Genomic DNA, 21958 nt, shown 5'->3' with positions numbered 1-21958 from the left:
GAAATCGGACCCCACCTCTAAGAACCATTTCATCTCGCCTTCAAGAACCTTCTCTGAAGGTTGTCTTCAGGGAGCATTGGACTCTGGTTTGCTTAGCAAAAATCAACAAATCTTTGTCCGCTTTCTGTTGGAGGGGATGAGGGAATACTGGAATGTATTTCCATGCTTGGTAGGAATGTCCAGAATATGTGGACGATTTTACAAGAGCCTTTGATACCATTTCCAAAATTGTGAAACAACCTCTCTCTCCAAATCCAGCTTTAGCACTGCTCACATTAAGCCTAGATTCTGATCTTACTATTCAACATAAAGTCCAAATTTTCTTTCTACTGGCGGCTGCATGTTTGGGATAGCGCATTTTAGGAAATCCCAGACTGAGCTACCCCTTGAAGTATAGTTCAACAGTCTCTGGGACATGGCTATTTCAGGGCGATCAACAGGGCTTAGAAGGGTTGCAAAAAGTGTTTTAAAGAGAGACGCATTTGACAAAACCTGGTCCCCCTTCTTTTCAAAATGCAAAGGGAGTAGATAGCAAACTTCTCCCACCAATTTTGCAAGAGCCTACATTGACCATTAATGTTTTTAGAAGATGCTATAAAATGATGCTATAAATTCAATGCTATCTCTGTTGTTCTTTCTTTTTTGCGGAGGCTGTATTAAATTTGTTTTAATCCAAATTAAATAAACATACCAACTCAGGACATGATTAGTAATCACGTTGTTAACTTAATTGGTGGAGTTAGGCTAAAAAAGGAGAGACAGCCTGTGATCTGAAGCAAGGCCTCTAAACCTAATTGTGAAATGGCAAAAGTAAAGTACAACACAGAAACTGCTTACTGTGTGCATTGACTAAAGGACCCAGAGATACTTTCATGGATAATGATCATAACCTATCATCTGCAGGGACACAGGAAGGAGGTGCAGAGGAGAATACCAATATTGGATCTTCTTACTTTCCAGGGAGAGCAGAGTGTGTCTACATCCTAATGTGCTGGTTCCCCCTTGCATTCACATCTTTGAAAATCCCCATAAAAAGACATTTATGCTCAGAGCTACAGCAATGACAGAGAAATCAGTGATGGGAGAACTGTTCCGGAGTGTCCTGTTTCTGTTCTTCACCTCCAGGAAAGGGAAAAGAAAAAGAAAAAGTATTGGAGATGGTGGATACCTCCAGCTATTTAGCAAATAAACACTGCCCTCTGTTGGGAAAAAAAGTCCCATATCCATTAGCCTTCAGCAAAATCATCTGACTTTCCTCCCAAAGAGCACCATGCTAAAATATTAAACAAAGTGCATTTATAACAGGAGCTAAATTGGCTTTAAGTGTCACATTGGCAAGGTAATCTATTTACAGTGCTTCAGCTGTATGTCTTATCAGGGAGGGAGAATGTAAATAGATTAATAGCAGGCATGCGGCTTTATATAACTTGTCTAAATAATACAATGCTGTAGCTACAATATTTAAAAGGGCCAAAGAAGACTTTGATCTGACAACTCTTCTGAAAAGCAAGACCGAACAGGTAACAGGGGTGAGGAACCAACAGAATGAGGCCATCCAGATATCCCTTAGGACCATCTTTAGGCCACGCCTCCTCCCAAGCCACACCCCTCATTGGCTCTGCAATACACACCTTCTTTGAGTGTTTTTGCCTCTGGAATGTGTCCTTGAACTGCCTCTTGCTTGTATGCACACCCACCCACCCACACCCACCCACCCACCCTACACCTGACTTTTCATTGCTGGGATGTAGCCTAATTTCTGCTGTTTCTGCTCTGCAAACATACAGATTCAAATCCAGGAGCATCTTTACAGCTTCAAAAGAAAGATATATTTCTTTTTCCATTTTCCCCTGTTCTTATAGAACAGCTGTTCAGATATTTGCAGTTCTCTCTCTCTCTCTCTCTCTCTCTCTCTCTCTCTCTCTCTCTCTCTCGTCAATGGCCCAATTAAATCGTACCTGAGACTGAACCTATGCTTAATAATCTAAATTCCACGTTCATTTTTAGGAGCTGATCTTACACAAGCTGCATCAGAGTCTAAATGCATGTCATTGACAAAATGAATAACAGGAAGTAAATGCAGTGGCTCAGGGAGGGGGGAATAAATGAATAAACAATGGTAGCCCTTGCAAAAGGGACGTGGGTGTAGCTGTGGGTTAAACCACAGAGCCTAGGGCTTGCCGATCAGAAGGTCGGCGGTTCGAATCCCCGTGACGGGGTGAGCTCCCGTTAAGGGCAGTCTCGAGCAGGTTGGCCGCCCTGGCGCTGAGGGGCGGAGATCGCTCCGGCGCCCCCGCCCTCGCAGGGTGCAGCATAGTTTCCGCGTGGCTTTGCCACGCGGCGCCCAGCCTACCGGCCCGGCGCCCTAGCACACTGCGCCACCGGGGGTCTACCTAGAGCTGGCCCTGCTCCCGTTGCTCGGTCCCAGCTCCTGCCAACCTAGCAGTTTGAAAGCACATCAAAGTGCAAGTAGATAAATAGGTACCGCTACAGCGGGAAGGTAAACGGCTTTTCCGTGCACTGCTCTGGTTCGCCAGAAGCGGCTTTGTCATGCTGGCCACATGACCTGGAAGCTATACGCCGGCTCCCTTGGCCAATAATGCGAGATGAGTGCTGCAACCCCAGAGTCGGTCACGACTGGACCTAATGGTCAGGGGTTCCTTTACCTTTGCCTAGCCCTTGCAAAAGTTGCATTTTGCAAGGACCATTGAAGCCTTGGGTTGTGATGTTTCTACACAGTGCTTGAGGCACCAGAGAAGTTATTTAGGTATTTCAAGATATTCCAGGATAATTCAGACTGAAATTCTCAGGTGTCAAAAAAGGTTATTTATGTATGACATTACTGCTGCCCATGTTTTGTAATCCCAAAAATGGAAAACAAATGAGGTCCCAACTAAAGAAGAATAGCAACTTAAACTGATGGAATATGTGCAGCTTGCAGACCTAACATATAGAATAAGAGAACAAGAAGAACTTGCGTTTAAAGAAGATTGGAAAATGTTCAGTGAATATATGGGGGGGGGACTGTGTACACTTGAAAACGTTGGCAGCGTTAAGATAAATTCAACAGTGTAAATAAGTTTTGATGGATGTAGTAATGGCAAAAGAAACCATGGAAGGAGAAGAAGTTATTGATATTTTACGGTTGCTTAAATGAATATTCTAAATTGCAAAACAGAAAGTTTAATAAAAATTATATAGATATAGATGTATACATATTTAAAGATATTCTGATTTGTGACCTGGGCTGCTAATAAAACTTCTAACAAAAAATATGGGATCTCAAATTATGGGAAGGAAAATAGAAGAGAGTAGTAACTTAGCAAACTGCTGTATACTGAGTCAGACCATCACTGCATATAGGTCAGCATTGGCCATGCCAGTGGTGGGGAAACCTCTCTGGCCTGCAGCAGACCTAATTAGGTCCACCACAGATCCCACTTTGGCCCCCAAGACCATTCATCACAATCCACACCCACCTGCTCCACACTTGACATCATATGCACCAGCTATGGACACAATTGTGAAGCAACACCCTGGAGCTTAAAATGAACTGCTGGCTGTTAATTTGCAAGCAGGGCTTCCTCTCAGTACTGGCAAGGAAGGCTGCATTAGGGAGTGTCCCAGGGATGCTCACTTCTCCCCCAGCCATTCACTTCAAAGTAAGTATTTCTTTCTCTGTAGGTCGGGGAAATGCTCCTTTTGGAGCAAGCGCTTCAGTTTCAAAGCAGCTGCTCCAAACAGAGCTTTTTGTCTCTCTCTGCAGATACCTCCAGAGCTGGAATTGCTTTATTCAGAGCTAGCACTTTGAAGCCACAGTGGTTGCTCCCAACAGACTGGTTGGTGGTTGCAAAAAGCTCCTTTGAAGGTGCACCCAAAGTTGATTGATGCTGAATGCTAGGGATGTAAGAAGGCATTGATGTCCAAATTTTGTACCACCACCTTGTTCTTCTTCTTCTTCTTCTTCTTCTTCTTCTTCTTCTTCTTCTTCTTCTTCTTCTTCTTCTTCTTCTTCTTCTTCTTCTTCTTCTTCTTCTCTTCTTTGGCGATCACTCGTAGCCGAGTAAGATTGTCTTCCACAAACACGGTTTTAACAATGAGTCCGTAAGTGACTGTGGAGGCCAATTCTGGATCCACACGTCCTTCCACAGTGGGGACATTCATTTTCGGGAGGGAGTTGATCATGGTGAGGATTTGCCAAATGTGCCTTCCTCTTAGCACATTTCTCCCTTGCATCCTGAGTTCGAGCGTCTTCAAAGCCCATGACACCTTTGGTAAAGGCTGTTCTCCAGTTGGAGCACCCGCAGGCCAGTGTTTCCCAATTGCTAGTGTTTATACTACATTTTTTAAAGATTTGCCTTGAGACAGTCTTTAAACCTCTTTTGTTGACCACCAGCATTACGCTTTCCATTTTTAAGTTTGGAATAGAGTAGTTGCTTTGGAAGGCTGATCGCCGAAGAATTGATGCTTTTGAATTATGGTGCTGGAGGAGACTCTTGAGAGTCCCATGGACTGCAAGAAGATCAAACCTATCCATTCTTAAGGAAATCAGCCCTGAGTGCTCCCTGGAAGGACAGATCGTGAAGCTGAGGCTCCAATACTTTGGCCACCTCATGAGAAGAGAAGAATCCTTGGAAAAGACCCTGATGTTGGGAAAGATTGAGGGCACTAGGAGAAGGGGACGACAGAGGACAAGATGGTTGGACAGTGTTCTCGAAGCTACAAACATGAGTTTGACCAAACTACGGGAGGCAGTGCAAGACAGGAGTGCCTGGCGTGCTCTGGTCCATGGGGTCACGAAGAGTCGGACACGACTAAACGACTAAACAACAGTTGCTTTGGAACATGATAATCAGGCATCCACACAACATGTCCATTCCAACGAAGTTGATGTTGAAGAATCATTGCTTCAACACTGGTGATCTTTGCTTCTTCCAGTACACTGATATTTTGTACCATATGATGGGACCCTGGCACACACAGCTTGAATCTTCCAAAGAGGAGAGTGGCCAGGGGGCTCAGGAGTAACAGCTAAGAAGTCTGCCACTACTGCCCCCCCAGCATCTATTATCTAAAATGCTTGCCTCACTCTGCCTAAGGAGAGGATTGGCCTTGCCTAAGGGCATATCTACAAATTACCAACTGTTAAGGAAAGGTTGGCCAATGTCCCAAATAAGCACAGCAGGAGAGAATCAGAAGACACGAAGGTGTCAAGTGTCTCTTTTGTTAATTAGCAACCCTATGAAAGTGTGTTAATGGTTCATGGCTGTTGTCGGGTTTCGGGGTTTTTTCTTTTCTTTTGCTATGTCTTTTCTTTCATTGCAAGATTTTTTTAAAAAAGCAGAGGAAATTCGATATTGCTAGTTATTGGCAAATCCATTTCCCTAAGTTCCTTCACAGAATGTGCTATTAAGGTAGAAAATCCAGAGAAGCACTAAATGTTCTTGCTTCTGGGAAGATTGTTGTCTTAGTGTACTCTCTCACACTGGTGTGAAATTACCTCCATTTTTCTCCTCAAACAAACTCACTGTGGGGATAGTCTCAGCAATCCATTTCTACTTCAAGAACACCCCAAACCCTGTACCTAACTCACAGGAATGTCACTGAATTTTACCCCAACACACACACACTCTCTCTCTCTGTCTTTGATTATTTTCATATAGATAATTAAAAAGGCTTTTCTCACCGCCCATCATTGATAGTTACAAATTTTGCTCATTCCAAAACCAGGAGCAAATACTTTTAAAACTTTGTCATAACAGTCCTTATTATTTTGGTTTCCTTTTTTATTATTAAATTTATTCAAATGTTACAATACATCCTCTGTGACATTATGACTGTGGACAAAACTAGATTCCCTGCTGGTTTGGGGGTTGTGTTTATATGAAGGATTTTGAGCTTGTGTTGTTGTGTTAACCTATTAATTGGGGGACTTTATTGCATATTGGGGCATTGTTCAATCTCTACCTTTGCTTAATTCTTAGATCCTGATGCTCAGATGTTTCAGTTCATATTTTTCACCTGACCTGATCAAGCTGGGATGATATGAACCAAGCCTTTGGTCTGAATCTGTGTAGATCTCTCAGCTTATGCTTGCAGTTAAGAGTGTTGGGTGGAATATGCACAATGGTGTCTGCATTAGAGAGTTGACAAGCCAGAATTTGAACTAAATTAAGAAAGGCCATGCAGAGTTGACAGAATCTGATAAAAGCAAAAGGGGAAGGGCTGTGCATGGAAAGGAAATGCCAACTGAACGGTCAGTGGGTAGCAGAAATATAGGATATAGATTGTGACTGTGTTCTATCTTTTGGGGACACTTCTTCTTTCACTGAGACTTCTCATTATCATCAAGGTTGGCCATGTGCTAAGACAAAGGTCCTGTACCATTGATAGTTATGTAAAGGAGGGGATTTTGGCAGGTTCACTTCCCCTCGTCCCTGCATATCCAGGTAGGCCTGTCAGATGTTCCTCATCTCTGCAACTATTCAAGATTCAAGAGTTCCCTTTTTCCTTTGTGTCTTGTAACCCTTATTCAAACTTTACTGGCAGAACTTTCTTCAAGACATAGTTAAGACATCAAAAATAGCCACACAATGTCTTGCACTGTCCAGCCCAGGCTCAGCATCTCACAAAATATGAAATAAGCCGAACAGACCTGTAAGGAAAGAAAGGGGGGCAAAGGACCCCCAGAAAGTTAAGTACAGTCAAGAGCGACCACGGGGTTGTGGCGCTCATCTCGCTTTCAGGCCAAGGGAGCCGGCGTTTGTCCGCAGACAGTTTTCTAGGTCATGTGGCCAGCATGACTAAGTCACTTCTGGCGCAACGGGACATCATGACAGAAACCAGAGCACATGGAAACGCCATTTAGCTTCCCTCCACAGCAGTACCTATTTATCTACTCGCACCGGCATGCTTTCAAACTGCCAGATTGGCAGAAGCTAGGACAGAGCAAAGGGAGCTCACTCCGTCGTGGGGATTCAAACCGCCAACCTTCTGATTGGCAAGCCCAAGAGGCTCAGTGGTTTAGACCACAGCGACACCTGCATCCGTGTAAGCAAACATGTCTCTTTCCAGTCTGCATTCCAGCCTCCAGGCTACTTGCTCTCCCTTCAGGAAAGCCATTTACTTGCATCATTCTCAGGGGCGTCACAATATGGGGCGTGGGGTGTGGTGCCCCGTCTCCACTCTGTGGGGGGCAGCGCAGCACCCCCTTGCCACCTCCACCGATGGCTGCCGCTACCGTGGTGGCGGCGCGACCTTCATCTCGGAGGCCCCGGTGTTGCTGGCCTCGCCTCTCGCTTCTTCCTGGTGGGGCAGAGGCAAGGGGTGGGCCAGAGAGCAGCGTCAGCGGCGGCCGCTGATGCCCCTCACCGCTCTGCCTCCACCTGAGTAGGAAGAAGCACAAAGTGCGCTATGGAGTGGCTTGCCGTGCGCTTTGTGCTTATTCCTACTCAGGTGGAGCGGTGAGGGGCGTCAGCACGCTACGGAGCGGGTTGCTGGCGGCGGTACTCCAGCGCCCGGATCCGAGGATCCCGGTGCTAGAGCAGCGGCGACGGCAACCCGCTCCATAGCTCATTTTGTGCTTCTTCCTGCTCAGGCGGAGCGGTGTCAGTGAGCTACGGAGGAGCGGGTTGCTGGCAGCGCCATTCTAGCATCGGGATCCTCGGATCTGGGCGCTGGAGCACCGCCCCCCGGCAGCCCACTCCGTCATGCATCATGGCACGCGTGCCATGCGTCATGACACATGCGCTGTGACGTGTGACGCATGCGTGCGACGGACTCCCCACCCCCCAGTGGGGTGCCTTTGGGTTTGCCGCCCCGGACAGCCAGAAGGCTAGCGACGCCACTGATCTTTCTCTCTGTGGAGTTCAAAGAGACGGCTCCATTTGCGTCTTCCCTCCATTAAGTTTAGGAGGTAAAACTCAAAATGGAGATTGCAACCCGATACCTCGCACATGATCCCTGGTTTACAACCCTCACATGTTAGTTACCAAAGAACAGCAATAAGTTAGTTAATCATTAATTCTGCAAAGAGCTAAGAGTCCTTTAGAAAACCATTCCATGACCAGGCGGCGACAGCCCCAGCCCCCAGGGATCATAAGGAATAAAGACTCTGACAACATTATATGGAATTAAAATTAGGCCACAACTTTATTAAACTTCCACATGTAGGAAGACCTTGGCTTAGGCCTTGGGTGTGTATGCCTCCCAGCCCCCCAGCCGGGGGGGGGGACTGGGGCTCATCAGGGTAAATGGGATATGGGGGTGCTCTGTGAGACGTAAGTGTAGCAGGCAGCTCAGTCCATATCCCCACACGCAGGGTAGTTCACTGACGACCTTTCAGTGTATGGCCAGTGACACCCATATATATAACCCCTTTAAGAGGGGGACCCTGGAATCGCTGCCGCAGGGGGGTGAGTCACCACTTCACCCCCCCCCCCATATAGGGAAGAAAAGACTAAAGGATTCCACCCAAGGCCATAACTGCCAAAGTTGTGATGGGGAAGACAAAACCTGCCAATGCAGGAAAATTTCTTCCCAGTCCTTCAACAGCAACCAGTCAAAGACCATGGCAGCGCCCGCTAAACAGGAAGAAAAAGTTAACCTGCAAACAAGAAACATTAAACAAAGGGAGGGTTGGGAGGGTGAATCTCCAGAGCTGACTGCCTGGCTATTGTTGGCTCCACCCCCCGTTTATAAATGGGACTGGTCCTACCTCCAAGCAAGAAACTTGATTACTGAGGCTGGGTGTGAACCTCCAAAAATTAACACTGAGAGGCAAGCCAGCCCCTCTTTGACAGCAAGCTTGCTGGGAACTGTAGCACCACACGTCATCCCGCAAAGGGCACCCACAATGTAAAGTGTGAGTGCTCATTGTGGGGAAACCCCAGTGCTAGCAAAACACATTTAGCCATTTCCCATTTCCATTAATACATTTTTTCATTTCTGTGTAAATTAAATCATTATACAGTGGTACCTCGACTTACGAATTTAATGCGTTCTGAACGCACATTCGTAAGTCAAAAATAATTGTAAGTCGAATCCCATAGGAATGCATTGGAAGAAAAAAATCATAAGTCGAAGTAACCCTATCTAAAAATTCGTGAGTAAAAAAAATCCTATCTAAACCCATAGCTGCCATATCTCCCGTTTTCCCTGGGAAATCCCCATTTTTCCAGCTGTTCCTAGCTGAAAAAAAACAGATTTTTTTGTTTTTTCCCGGTTTATTCTGGCGCGGTGGCCATTTTGGAACTGGGCGGAGCATGCTCAGAAGCGACTTTTGATGCTGTTCTGCCCAGTTCCAAAATGGCTGCAGTGCGACTTCTGCCGTGGCGGCCATTTTGGAACTGGGCAAAGCAGCATCAAAAGTCACTTCTAAGCATGCTCCGCCCAGTTCCAAAATGGCGACAGCGCTACTTCCGGTCTGCTATTTCCGGCCCGGTCCCTTATTTCTCTGACAGCAACTTGGCAGGTATGTCTAAACCACATCCAAGATGGCGGACGGAGCTCCGTTCGTAAGTAGAAACATTCGTAAGTAGAGTTGTTCGTAAGTCGAGGTACGACTGTACTCAACACTGACTCCCTAGTCCCCTCCATTGCCAATAAAGAAGTTTTCTTTGTTCCCAACAGAAGCTGAAGTCAGACCACATTACGGGTTGGTGGCGTCCTTTCTAAGCTTCTAACATGGCCTTTCTAACAAAGGACACCAAACAAAAATGTAAACTGTTTAAAAAGCAGTTGCCACCATGCCATCAAAGAGAGCTAAATTATGTTCTCATTAAATTCTGTGAGAGAGAGGAAGCAAAGTCTTCCCTAAAGAAAAGGATCTGTAGTTTTCTCAGATGAAGTTTTGCCAAGTTAAACGGCTTGGCCTCGCTGTGATTACGGCAATAAAATGCCAGGGGTTTGGGAGAATAAATTCAAGAGCCGGCTGAAGAATGAAGCTAAAAGTGAGAGAAAATGCGAGGAAGAAAAGAAGAAGAAAGTCACAAAATACTAATATGCATTAGAATAAATATTTTACAATAAAGCTTCCTTTTACATTTGGAGCTGAATAAAAGTTTATAGGCATTTTTGTTTTGGGGGGTTTATTTTTTTGTTTCTTGAAGATGCAGTCAGGCGGCAAACCTGTATAAACTGATAAAATAGGTCCTGGGGTTTTGCGCGCAGTCAGAAAAGAAGACAAGTGTTTTCTTCAATTAATTGGTGAGGTCTGCTTCAGTACTGATTAGTTCTGCTACACAGTAGGGAATGAGGAAGAGTGGAGGAGGACCAGTTACAAAGTACTAGAAAATGAAAATGAAGTGAGGCAGAAAATTTAAAGTGCCGTTGTTTTACTTACAAAAGTAAAATCCAACAACATTTTAAAAGGGGACCAATTTGCTTGCCATCCTCTTGCTTCAGTCATCCTCTTCTCAGTAAACACACAGCATGGTCTCAATATGTTTTCAGCCTAATTTTCTTCCCCTCCTGAAGATGCTCTCCCCCTCCCTTCACTTCTGCCCAAACAACATGGTTTCTGCTGCAGAAATGGGATGGCACGCACAACTCCTCTGAGCAACCTCCCAGCCAGCCATCATTCTCCCAAAAGATGGGAAGAGAAATTAGCTGATACCCACAGAAGTTGTTTGCTGGGAAGGAGGACAGGAAGATTTCAGAGGGTGGCAAGCAGAGCCAAGAGCCCCTCCTTTGTACCCCTTCTCATGTGTGGGAACCACTGTGACACAGTGGCATGAGAAGTGCCCCCTTTCCACACAACTCTGGTGAAGTGGGGGGAATGTTTCTGTGTCTGGAGGAACCACGACATGTGTTCCAGGTGGCCAGGAAGGTCTCCTTTCATGCGCATTTATTTTAAACTGGTTTTTAAACTGTTTTAAATACAGTGGTACCTCAGTTTATGAACACAATTGGTTCCGGAAGTCTGTTCATAAACTGAAGCGTTCATAAACTGAAGCGAACTTTCCCATTCAAAGTAATGGAAAGTGGTTTAATCTGTTCCAGATGGTCCGCGGAGTACTTAAACTGAAGTGTTCATAAACTGAAGCGAACTTTCCCATTGAAAGTAATGGAAAGTGGATTAATCCGTTCCAGATGGGTCCGCGGTGTTTGTAAACCGAAAATTCATAAACCGAGGTGTTCATAAACCAAGGTTCCAGTGTATTGTGTTCTACTGTTGTAACCTGCCTTGGGACATGAGGGTGAAGGATGGATAATAATGATGATGATGTTGATGATGTTGTTGCTCGGCACCCCAATGTCTGAGAGACAGGAGATTCCAACGGTTTCGGCGCTTATCAGGTTCGGTTTCTCTGGAATGAAGGTCAGCAGACTGCCTCCCATTCACACAATGCTAGGTATTTACACTTTGACCAAACCTGAGCACAGGACAGAGGGGTTCACATGATGAACATGCCAACAGAGCATGTTCCATTAGTCACAGCTTTGACCCCCCAAATGGAGGAGGAGGAGGAGGAGGAGGAGGAGAAGGAGGAGGAGGAGAAATAATGCAGGAGGGAGCTGCACTAGAGCAGCTTTCATAGCAGCTCAATAACATGAGCAGACTTCTGAATTTCTCTTCTTCTTCTGGAAAGGTTTTTCAGGGGACAATGGGGAATGAAAAGGGGGGGAACAAGATTGCTTGTATATGCTGCCTCCCATTCACACAATGCTGAATACAAAGCAGGGGGTTTGGTCTAGTTGACCCTTGGGGTGTCTTTCAACTCTATGATTCTCTGGTTCCATGAAAAGGTTTTGTGGCCCTTTATAAACAAAATGCGGGCAACTCCCAATTTACATTGGGGTTGCGTTCCAAGGTGCCACACGTTTAAGTGAAATCATATATATATGAAACACCATTGGAAAAGTCTGAAAACACACCGTCCCCCATCCCCGCCTTGTGACATTTTCAGGTCACTTCCAGGTTGGGCATGTTGCACATATGTGTGGTCGTGCACAAATTGGACGCGCCAAAAACAGCCGTTGCTTTTAAAGAAGTGTCTCAAATTAATTATAGCTTGGTTATCCATTCAAGACAATCTCATCTTGCTGTTGTTGTTTTGAAAGCAAAGTGCATCGTGCCTTTAATGTTCATACTCAGGGACGCGGGTGGCGCTGTGATCTAAACCACTGAGCCTAGGGCTTGCTGATTGGAAGGTCGGCGGTTCGAATCCCCACAACAGGGTGAGCTCCCGTTGCTCGGTCCCGGCTCCTGCCAACCTAGCAGTTCGAAAGCACGTCAAAGTGCAAGTAGATAAATAGGTACTGCTCTGGCAGGAAGGTAAACAGCGTTTCCGTGTGCTGCTCTGGTTTTGCCAGAAGTGGCATAGTCATGCCGGCCACATGACCTGGAAAAACTGTCTGTGGACAAACGTCGGCTCCCTCGGCCAGTAAAGCGAGATGAGCGCCGCAACCCCAGTGTCTTGATAGGATCTCTTACACACGAGTAGGACCCTGGCAGAGACACATGCCCAACTGGCACATTCCCTCCCTCCAGGTCAATCGTTCGGGAGCTTCAAAAGCTTTCTTCAGCCCGAACATCACAGCGACTGATGCCAAGAAACATCAGCAAACTTACGGTTCTGCAGAGTTTGCGCAGTTGCGTAGCAGAACTCAGTAGCTCAGCATTTGGCTAATCTATGTTTATTTACATATAAACACACACAGAGCACTGCAACATGGCTCCCTCTCTCTCTAGCATCAGACAGCAAAGAGAATGAACAAAGGACAATAGTCCCTCTTCAGGAAACACAGTAACACAAACATCCTGTTTCCGTCACGTCCGACTCTGTGGAATGAAAACATACACCATCATGTGATAGACAAAATCCCACGACAGCAAACATGGGGAATGAATCTTCAACAAGTCATTCGTGACTGGACCTAACTTTTAGGGGTACCTTTACCTTTACCTTTACTCAGTACATTCAGCTAATTGGTGGGCCACTGAAAGAGATGCTCTGAATGCATAAGCACATAAGGCAAGCAGGGCCGTCTCGAGCAGGTCGGGCGCCCTGGCGCTGAAGCGCGGAGATCACTCCGGCACCCCCGCCCTCACAGCGCACAGCACGGCTTCCGCGCGACTTCATCGTGCAGCACCCCCCCTGCCGGCCCGGCGCCCTGGCGCCCCGTGCCACCGGGACTGTACCTAGAGCCGGGCCTGAGGGCAGGGGTAGCCAAGGTCCTCCAGATGTGGCAGAGCACAACTCCCAGCAGCACCAGCCAGCATGGCCAATGGTCAGGTACAATGAAAGTTGTCCTCCTTTCCCCAACCACAGAGCTCCAGCCATATTGACACTGGCAGTAGAGCCTATGGGCACCCACCCAAGAGTGGCCAAGAAAATTCAGAGAATTGCAGGTATGGTGGACATGGCTTCCAGTTCCCACTTCACATCACCTCAGATCCTGCTTCTGCAGTGGCGACAACTTTCTCTATCCTGACAGTGAGACTGAAAGCTCATCTTAGATGTGGTGCTGCTCCACCACTCTGCAAAATACAGAAATGTGGAAGTGTGTTTGCTGCACTAAGGCAGCAGTCATGAAACAGCTTGAGATAGCTTCAACATCAGCTTGTTTTGTTTTGTTTTTTTAAGTCCTGGGGAATGGAACACTGAAACAGTGTCCGGAAATAAGCTGGACCACAAGATGGAACAGTTGTACTCCACGGCCATGATGGATGTTGCTTTGCTGGTAATGGAGAAGTAAGGGGGGGGGGGTTCAGCCAAAATAAAGTTTCCCTGCTAAAGAGCCAACATCCATATATCACAGAGGAATGAAAGATCCTACACAAACCACACACTCCCATCATTCTGCCTTGCTGTTTGTAGTCCAGGAGTTAAGGCCATTAAGCTCAGGGCTGTTCAAATTATGGAGGGGAAGCCAAGTACGCCTACCGGATGTTTTTCCACAGACTCTCATTCGAGAGCTCATTGATCAAGTTTTGTTCCTGCAGTGAAGATGAGCTGTCCAATAAAGCCAGAGTACTGCCAGACTGCTAAGTATCTTGTTTGGGTTATTTCTGAAAACTAGCTTCTCAGCTTTGAAATATGTTATGGTGGGAACACTTGACCTTTCTACGAAGTGTCATTCTCTTTTGCACCTAATTACAGAACAGGGATATTGATTAAGAGGGGGGGGGAGTTAATTGTCATGAAACACTAAACGCCCACACCTACTTCCTGGAGTGTTGTGAAATACCAGATTCCTATGCCACATTGGGCTTTAATTAAAGACTTAACTCTTTCTTATGACAAATTCCAAAGGAACATACAGTCGTACCTTGGTTGCTGAATGCCTTGGAACTCATATGTTTCGGCTCCCAAACGATCGAAAACCGGAAGTGAGTGTTCCAGTTTTCGAATGATTTTCAGAAGCCGAACGTCCGGCATGACTTCCGCGGCTTCCGATTTGAAAATCGGAAAATCGGAAGCCATGCTTTGATTTTCAAACAGTTTTGGGAGTCGAACTTGACTCCCGGAACACATTGTGTTCAAGAACCAAGGTACGACTGTAATGGTATAAGGACATAGGGAAAACCTGCTGGATCAGGCCAGTGGCCCTTCTGCTCCAGCACCCTGTTCTCCCAGTGGCCAACCAGATCCTGTGGCTATGGGCATAGACAGGATTTATGTGGGAGGGGCAAGACATCCACCTGTCATCATCCTCTGTCTTTGCCAATCATCCTCTGTCTGGCTCTGTCTACCACAGGCATGTCCAACTCTCTAGAGACTGCGATCTACTCCCAGTATAATAAAACTGGCAGTGAGCTACCCATTGTCATTGCAAAGAGTTGTCGAGCTTTTTGTAGGAAGGATTGCCCAGATTTGTGGAGCTTTTTTTTAGGAGGGAGTACCCACCCGGAGTTGTTGAGCTTTGTCGGGGGTGTTGCATAAAACCACTCAGCCAACACTCTGCCACACTCCCTCCTTCTCCAACTCTGACGCAGGTGCAGGGAACAAAAGTTTTCACAGCTGCAGCAGCGTCGGCAATGAGACATACCACTGGGGGCAGGGCTAGGTGTGATCAACCTAGACAATCACTTTCTTAAATCCCGCGATAGACCGGGAACACCCTGGCGATCTACCTGTCGATCGCAGTCAACGAGTTGAACATGTCTGGTCTAGCAGTTTCGGAAAGAAATGTCTCAGCAACAGTTGTTTGAAGTTACTTTCTTTCGACCCCAAGCGCTCAGAAAAATCTGTCAGAATCTTCAGTCGTTTGTAAACGAAGAAGTTACATAAAAAATTAACAGCAAGGAGTACCTTTCATGTGGTTAACAAGTCTATTTTGCAAAATTACAAAGAACACTCCTTTTTTCATCTTATATTTTAAAAAATTCAAACTAAAACAAGATTTCTTGGATTTGCTGTAAACCTTTTCAGCGCTTCCTTCTCAAGTTCCTCCTCCCCCCCCCCAATGCAGTTTTTCTGTGCACATTCAGTAAGAATTACCCATGGAGACATCCCCCTGTTATCACCTACCTTAGCCAGGTCTTTACCACTCTACTGTACAAATGTGTACTGTACAAGAGAGATGGACCGTTAGATCCACTACTGTAATATCCTAAATTCTGATGTTCTGCGGAGAATGGCTCACACATTTCAACAAAGGATGAAATATATGCTAAATGTATAAATATAACAAAAGTAGGCACTGACCTTTTAATAATTATTATTATTATTATTATTTATTTATTTATTTATTTATTTCTACCCCACCCATCTGGCTGGGTTTCCCCATCCACTCTGGGCGACTTTCAACAGAACATTAAAAACAGAATAAAACTTCAAACATTTAAAACTTCCCTAAACAGGGCTGCCTTCAGATGTCTTCTAAATGTTCCACAGGGTGGGCACCACTACTGAGAAGGCCCTCTGCTTGGTTCCCTGTAACCTCACTTCTCGCAGTGAGGGAACCGCCAGAAGGCCCTTGGCGCTGGACCTCAGTGTCCAGGCTGAACGATGGGGGTGGAGATGCTCCTTCAGGTATACTGGGCCGAGACCGTTGAGGGCTTTCAAGGTCAGCACCAACACTTTGAATTGTGCTCAGAAACATATTGGGAGCCAATGTAGGTCTTTCAGGACCGGTGTTATGTGGTCTCGGCAGATGCTCCCAGTCACCAGTCTAGCTGCCGCATTCTGGGTTAGTTGTAGTTTCCGGGTCACCTTCAAAGGTAGCCCCATGTAGAGCGCATTGCAGTAGTCCAAGCGAGAGATAACTAGAGCATGCACCACTCTGGTGAGACAGTCTGCAGGCAGGTAGGGTCTCAGCCTGCGTACCAGATGGAGCTGATAAACAGCTGCCCTGGACACAGAATTGACCTGCGCCTCCATGGACAGCTGTGAGTCCAAAATGACTCCCAGGCTGCGCACCTGGTCCTTCAAGGGCACAGTTACCCCATTCAGGACCAGGGAGTCCTCCGCACCTGCCCGCCTCCTGTCCCCCACGAACAGTACTTCTGTCTTGTCGGGATTCAACCTCAATCTGTTAGCCGCCATCCATCCTCCAACCGCCTCCAGGCACTCACACAGGACCTTCACCGCCATCACTGGTTCTGATTTGAAAGAGAGGTAGAGCTGGATATCATCCGCATACTGATGAACACCCAGCCCAAACCCCCTGATGATCTCTCCAAGCGGCTGCATGTAGATGTTAAAAAGCATGGGGGAGAGGACAGAACCCTGAGAAACCCCGCAAGTGAGGGCCCAGGGGTCTGAACACTCATCCCAAACCACCACTTTCTGAACACGGCCTAGGAGGAAGGAGCGGAACCACTGCATGACAGTGCCGCCAGCTCCCAAGCCCTCTAGATGGTCCAAAAGGATGTTATGGTCGATGGTGTCAAAAGCCGCTGAGAGATCCAGCATACTAGGAAACAGCTCTCACCTTTATCTCTATCCCGCCGGAGATCATCAACCAGTGCGGCCAAGGCAGTTTCAGTCCCATGATGAGGCCTGAATCCTGACTGGAAGGGATCCAAATGGTCCACTTCTTCCAGGCGTGCCTGGAGTTGTTCAGCAACCACTCGCTCGATCACCTTGCCAGATTTGCAAGATTTGAGACTGGGCGATAGTTGGCCATATTGGCCGCATCTAAAGATGGTTTTTTTAAGAAGCGGTCTAATAACCGCCTCTTTCAGCGGGTCTGGGAAGGCTCCCTCACAGAGAAAAGCATTCACCAACCCACGAAGCCCATCACCCAGCCCTTCCCGGCTAGCTTTTATAAGCCAGGATGGGCTTGTACTCTCTCACTTGAATTTCTCTAAACTGAAAAGTCTCGAATTCTGTGATTTTTCTTCATGGAGGGGTCGATCCATGCCCTTGATCATTTTGGTTGCTGTTTTCTGAACCCTTCCCAACTTTATGCTTTATGGAATATTTAATAATAATAATAATAATAATAATAATAATAATAATAATAATAATAATATTAATAATAATAATATCCCGCCCATCTGGCTGGGTTTCCCCAGCCACTCTGAGCAGCTTACACCTCATACAAAACCATGAAAAAACATCAAACATGAAAAAACAGAATATATTATACTGACCAGTGCTTTTTTTTTCCTTTAAAAATGTTTAGGGGTACTCTCATTTGGCTGCTCCCCCTCCCCCTTGCCCCCTTCCTCCCCCCTCCAACCCCCAGAAGAGGAACTCAAGGCAGCGCTGGCACTGAGAGGACGGGAAGGCCCCCAGCGACAGAGTCAGTTTGAGCAAGGAGGGGCGAGCGCTCGCCGGCTGCCTCTAGCCTGGCAACAGGAGGAGGAGGAGGAGGAGGAGGAGGAGGAGGAGGAGGAGGAGGAGGAGGAGGAGGAGGAGGAGCGCCCTCGCCTCCACTGTGACCGCCCCAGACTCCCCTCCCCAGGCAACGGCGTGGAGAATGACAGAGCTCCCATCTGCGCTGCTACTGTGGAGACAGCTGGTCTGTCCGTCGGTCAGGGCAACACAAAATGTTTACAGGTATGTGTACCCCTGTGTCCCCCCAGAAAAAAAGCACTGATACTGACTATAAATAAATCAATAAATCAATAGAAACTAATAATAATAATCAGTTTACAGTTATACCCAAATTAAAATAGCTGCCAACCCCAACTAAACATTTAAGCAACACCAACCCAACAAAAACAAAACAGATGAACCAAAATTAAAACCGCTTAAAACATTTTAAAACATTTTAGCCAGTTGCCCCAACCCAAGAGTTGTTCCAGCGTTGTCCCTCCGGCCTCCCAGGAGCCAGGGAGAAATGGGCCTTGCAGCCGGGAGCAGGTCTGTACAATTGTAGGAATGGTTTTATTTTATCATATTGTACACATCTTCAACAGCATTTGCCTGCGAAGCAGCTTCTAAATCTGTATAATAAATAATATCGGAAAATTCTCAACCCCTTGGCAAACTCCAATGCTCATGATTCCTTGAGTGAAGCTGACATGACGGTTAAGGTGGCATGAAACCAGCATTAAGCCTGCAAGGTGTGCCTACACCAAGGTGGCCTCGGTCTAGTATACCTGAAGGAGCGTCTCCACCTCCATCGCTCTGCCCGGACACTGAGGTCCAGCACCGAGGGCCTTCTGGTGGTTCCCTCGTTGCGAGAAGCCAAGTTGCAGAGAACCAGGCAGAGGGCCTTCTCGGTGGTGGCACCCGCCCTGTGGAACGCCCTCCCATCAGATGTCAAAGAGAAAAAACAGCTACCAAATTTTTAGAAAAATAAAAAAATTCCTTCAGTAGCACCTTAAAGACCAACTAAGTTTTTATTTTGGTATGAGCTTTCGTGTGCATGCACACTTCTTCAGATACAGTGAAATGGAAGTTTCCAGGCACTTATGTAGAGAAGGGGTGGGGAGGGGTGGGGATGGGGAGGGGGGATCACTCAGAAGGGTGGTGGAAATGGGTGATTGACTGACTGATAGCTGTTGATGACCGCAAACGACTGCAAATGGTTTTGCATGAAAAAGCAAGGGTTGAGATGGCTGAAGATATCTCTGTTCAAACCAGGTGCCTCCATGGTTTTGAGCTTGGTGATAAGTTGCAATTCAGCAACTTCTCTTTCCAGTCTATTTCTGAAATTCTTTTGTAGTAAGACAGCTACTTTGAGATCTTGTATAGAATGTCCTGGGAGATTGAAGTGTTCTCCTACTGGTTTTTCTGTCTTCTGGTTCCTGATGTCAGATTTATGTCCATTTATCCTTTGGCGTAGGGTTTGGCCTGTTTGTCCAATATAGAGAGCTGAAGGGCACTGTTGGCATTTGATGGCATACACAATGTTAGAGGATGAGCAATTAAATAGTCCTGAGATGGTATGTTGGATGTTGTTGGGGCCAGTAATGGTGTTGTCTGGGTGTATGTGGCAGCAAAGTTGGCATCTGGGTTTATTGCAGGCTCTGGTACCAGTGTCCATGTTAAGTCTGGTGGTTGTATTATTGTGGGTTAGGAGTTGTTTAAGATTGGGTGGCTGTCTGTAGGCAATGAAAGCTCATACCAAAATAAAAACTTAGTTGGTCTTTAAGGTGCTACTGAAGGAATTTTTTTTATTTTACTTCGATCCAGACCAACACGGCTACCTACCTGTAACCAAATTTTTAGAAGACATCTGAAGGCAGCCCTGTTTGGGGAGGCTGGCTTTTTTAATGTTTAATAGATTATTTTATTTCATTTTTCTGTTGGAAGCCACCCAGAGTGGCTGGGAAACCCAGCCAGATGGGCGGGGTATACATAATTTATTATTATTATTATTATTATTATTATTATTATTATTATTATTATTATTTACTCTTAAGGCAGCTTTAATTGCAGTAACCACAGCCAACCTCAAAATAATTTCTAAATATGCACTGCCAAATACAGCGGAACGTTCCCAGTGAGATGAATCGGAATTTCATTACTCAGGCAAAGGAAGAGTAACCGAAACACTTGGGCGGAAATGTCTCTGCTGTCATGTGTGCACGTGTGTTAAAAGGAGGTATGAAATATTTAGAATTGCTCGATCTCCACCTAGGAAAGCTTTTGTTCCCAGTAAAAAGGAGAAAATATCCAGGAGCCGCCTGCTGGCCTGACATGCTGGGAAGTTCCATTCGTTCTGCTTCAGAGTTCCCCTTCTCACTTGCAGACACAGCGCAGACTTAACCATGCCTGAAAGTTTCCTTTGCTTTTCTTCCAGGCGTTTCTTAGCAGATGAGAATCACAGTCATCTTTTCTTTGGGCACTGGAAGGAATTTCTCCGCCATGCTGGGGACGTTCCACTCTGCATGCAACTCGCAGGCATACGAGGCAGGACAGATCAAAACAGCAGGCAGCAGGCAAAGAAGCAGAAAACAATGTTTTGTATTTTCTCTGCCTCCCCCAAACACTGTTGACATGTGTGCAGTGCTAAGTATATTGGTTTAATTGTCACAGAAATGAAAAATGGCTAAAGGTAGATTGCAGGAGGTTTAACATGGGGGTTTTCCCACGTCTCAATGTACTTTATTTGACCGATAGTCAGAAACAAAAAAACATTTCTCAATACAAAGATAAACATATAAAACTGAAGGCATCAGAGGGATACATAAAAATATAAAAATATAAAACTGAAGGCATCAGAGGGATACATAACTGGGGTATGACCGCGCTACTAAACCTCCTACAGATAACCCACATCAAGACATTCGATTATACGTTTCCAACACTTGAGCGCCAGGAAGAGGAATTTAGCCACTGAGGTTATTTTCCCAGTGGGCTTGTTGAGCAAATATGCTGCCTGCCGTTCTCTTGGTCGGGAACTAAACTGAGATAAATACGGGTCTATAAGATATTGCCTTAAATCATTATAAAAGGGGCAACTCAGTAGAATGTGTTCTGTGGATTCTACCTCACCCAAGGCACAATGGCACATTCTCTGACCGTATGGGACTCCTCCAAATCTTCCCCTCAAAACCGCCGAATCAAGGACATTCAGTCTAGCCGCAGTAATTAGTCTGCGGTATTCCACGTAGTGGATATCCGCCAGGTAATGGGCTGGTGCAGACCGATACACCTGCTCCCCTAAAAACATCCCAGATTTCACGCAGGCCTCCTGTCTGGCGATATCCCCAGATAAAGGTAAAGGTTTGCCTGACAGTTAAGTCCAGTCGTGAACGACTCTGGGGGTTGCAGCGCTCATCTCGTTTTACTGGCCAAGGGAGCTGACGTTTGTCCACAGACAGTTTTTCCAGGTCATGTGGCCGGCATGACAAAGCTGCTTCTGGCGAAACCAGAGCAGCGCACGGAAACGCCGTTTACCTTCCCGCCAGAGCAGTACCTATTTATCTACTTGCACTTTGACATGCTTTTGAACTGCTAGGTTGGCAGGAGCTGGGACTGAACAACAGGAGCTCACCCTGTCGCAGGGATTCAAACCACCAACCTTCCGATCGGCAAACCCAAGGCTCAGTGGCTACACCCCAGCACCACCCACGTTCCCATCTGGGCTATATTAAAGCCAAGGAGAACACTTCGAACTCTTGCTTAGTTAATGATCAACTAACTGGTTGTTGTTTCTTTGGTAGCTAACATGTGAGTGTTGTAACCTTAGATCACGTGAGAGGTGTTGGGTTCCAAATCTCCATTTTGATGGGAGTTGCCTTTGAGTCTTTTCTCCCAAACTCCATGGAGTGAAGATGTAAAATGAAGCTCTCCCGGAGGGAGAGTAATCAGCCTGGAGGCTGGAATGCAGACTGTGGAGGGGGAGAGAGAGGTCTTTTCTTTTAAGTCTGTTTGGATTATTTTATATTTTGTAAGGTGCTAAGCCTGTGCAGGACAGCACATGACATTGCATGGATGTTCTGGATGTATCCTGTTTTATTTTAAAGAGTTCTGCTAGTAAACGTTTGAATAATATTGTTATGGGTCTGGAGAGTGATTTGTTCCAAAAGGAGTCGCTTCTTATGCTTCCAGTTGCTTCAAACTGTGCAGTATTAATATGCTGCAACATACGGTTAATATTCCATAAA

At 46.1% G+C, this 21958-nt stretch overlaps 1 long non-coding RNA gene across 1 annotated transcript in view; it reads left to right on the top strand.

Annotated features, from left to right (window-relative positions):
• Positions 1 to 20456, top strand: part of LOC148683447 (uncharacterized) — a 52696-nt gene extending 32240 nt beyond the window's left edge. The window contains exons 2-3 of the long non-coding RNA XR_015947205.1: positions 17578 to 17954; positions 20149 to 20456. This is a non-coding gene — a long non-coding RNA (uncharacterized LOC148683447). The remainder of the gene's footprint in view (positions 1 to 17577; positions 17955 to 20148) is intronic.
• The last annotated feature ends 1502 nt before the right edge of the window (positions 20457 to 21958 follow it).

This window comes from Zootoca vivipara, chromosome 15, assembly GCF_965207765.1.
Source record: "Zootoca vivipara chromosome 15, rZooViv2.hap1.1, whole genome shotgun sequence".
Lineage (NCBI taxonomy): Eukaryota > Metazoa > Chordata > Lepidosauria > Squamata > Lacertidae > Zootoca > Zootoca vivipara.
This window is presented reverse-complemented; position numbering and strand designations above follow the sequence as displayed.